The sequence below is a fragment of the Cynara cardunculus genome (genome assembly GCF_001531365.2).
Source record: "Cynara cardunculus var. scolymus isolate 2C chromosome LG 11, CcrdV1, whole genome shotgun sequence".
NCBI classification, from domain to species: domain Eukaryota; kingdom Viridiplantae; phylum Streptophyta; class Magnoliopsida; order Asterales; family Asteraceae; genus Cynara; species Cynara cardunculus.
Genome location: NC_037538.1, coordinates 1,764,137 through 1,766,556, shown reverse-complemented (window position 1 = coordinate 1,766,556; position 2,420 = coordinate 1,764,137).

The window sequence follows — 2,420 nt, the reverse complement described above, 5'->3', positions numbered from 1 at the left end:
TTTTCAACTAATATTAATAGTATTTATTGATATTAGTAGTATTTAATTTTTAATTTTATTTATTAATAATCAATATTTATTTATACTTAATAGTTATAAATAATAGTTAATATTAGTGAGAGTTATAATTAGTTAAGTATCTTTCAATATTCGATTCCTGGTACGATAAATATGATTTGCGACCATGCATTAGCTCCCCTTAGGCAGTGATCATACATATGTATTTTGAATTTATCTTCCTATACTGGCATCATTTGGTCCTAGACATAGTTCCATACTAGCTATTTAGGTAAAATTTTCATTTATAGCTTGGTGAATTTGTTAAAGGGACGCAACGCTTGAAGTTGTGACGTTTTATAAGTTATTTTTTATCCAATATAAAAAAAACTGATTATTTCTTTAATTTAGAAAACTATGCCTGATAATGATGGTGGTCTAAACCTTCGAGGAGCCATTCTTGCCATTTATTGTCTATTCACCTCTCTTGATACTTTGACGTTATTATGAACCCTGAAAAAATGGATAGCATTTTATTCATCGTGTGTAGCGAGGTGTAGTCGGACGATTGAGTCGATTGGATTGAAACCATTAAGCAAACAAACTATTTTGACTCATGACTAGCTTGAACGAAGGATGTCGGAAAAAGAGTTTTGTATTTCAATTTTTTCTATTTCGGATGATTTCAAATGAGGTATGAGATATTATCGATGGATTAGGGCACTAATCTCCTTTTCTACACAAAAACTGAATAGTATACTCTTCAATAAGGTATCTTTCAATATTCGATCCATGCCTATAAATACAGCTCACAACCATGCATCAACTCTCCATGGACGATGATCATACGTCTGCATTTTAACTTTATATTTCAGTCCTTACTGTACTTGAATCTCGTTCCATCACTTACTTGACCGAACAGCTTTGATGGGACATAGTTGCCAAATGATTTCGTAAATAATTTTCCATTTTTAGCTAGGTGAGTTTGTTAAAGGCAGAGAGAGTTGAACTTCGTTAAAGGACATAAAATTTTGATAATGATTTTTTTTTCCAATGTTGTCATGTGATATGATTAAGATTATGTTTGACAAACTAGTTGAGAAGCTAGTTGATGGCTGACAAGTTAGTTGTTAGCTTATAAGCTAGTTGGTAGTTGATAGACAATTCATGTTTGGCAAAACTAGCTAACGAGAATGTGAAATGATCAAAAAGGTTATTTTGAAAAATCAATTAATTATAATATTTTAAAATATAGTGGAAATAAATCTCTAATAATATAATATATTAACTAATATAAACAAGATAGTAAAAAATTAAAATAGAGAAACGTGGAGAAAACTGTAAATACAGAAATCTTTGTAAAACTTTAAAAAGATGAAAAAGAAATGAGTTTTTTATTCATTCTATCAATGAAGGTTGAATTAATATCATTTTTTTAAACTTTTTTTTTTAAAAAGTGTACCAGGATCATCAAATTATATAATGTTTAAATATATTAATGATGAAATCTCTAAAATAGAGGATTTATTGGAATTGAACGTAATTTATTTTAGAGATTTTCTTGACTTTTAGTTCTCTATTTTGGAAAAATTATAGAGAATTTGTTGTAGATGCTAAAAAATTAAAATTTCTATCAAAATTACCTTTAACTCTAACGGATTCTCTATTTTGGAAATTACATAATTATTTATATTATTAAAATATTCAATATAACTCATAAAATACTATTTCTCTCTCCTAAATATTTAATTTAAAGCAATCTCATTGATAGAATAAAGAAAAAAATTATTTCTCTCTCATAAATAATTATTTTTGGAGAAATCTTCAAATTTGGAGAATTTGAACAAATTTCATACTTTCTTCATTTTGGAGAAGATTTTCGGGAATCTATTAATTAAAAATTCTCAAAATCACCATTTTGAAGATACGTTAGAGATGCTCTTACATAATTCTAACATATTTTTTATTTTGTAAATTTTAATATTAATTTTAATATTAAAATATTCAATAATGTAATACTTTAATAACAAGATTTATATAAAATAATACTATATATAATTGATTTTGTGTGAGAAAAAAACAATTTCTCTTTCTTTAATATTAAAAAAAATTGTCGATAATTCGTCGCTAAAAGTCGGATCCATAAAATAAAATTAAGAAAGAGGAAAAAGAGGTATATATGGTTTTGTAAAAATAAGATTATGTATGGCCAATTGGTCTTAGAGCATATGTAAATTTTTACCAAAGGGCTTTTCCTTTAATGGTATTATGTGAGTCTTTACCTTCTTAGAAAGTCAGGGTTCGAACCTCATCAAATATGAAGAGAGTATGTGAGTTTATTTATTGTATATAAATATGGGAAAATTGCACCAAAACGGAACCAACTTTCACCTAATTCCTATTTTGGGGAACCAACTTTCAAA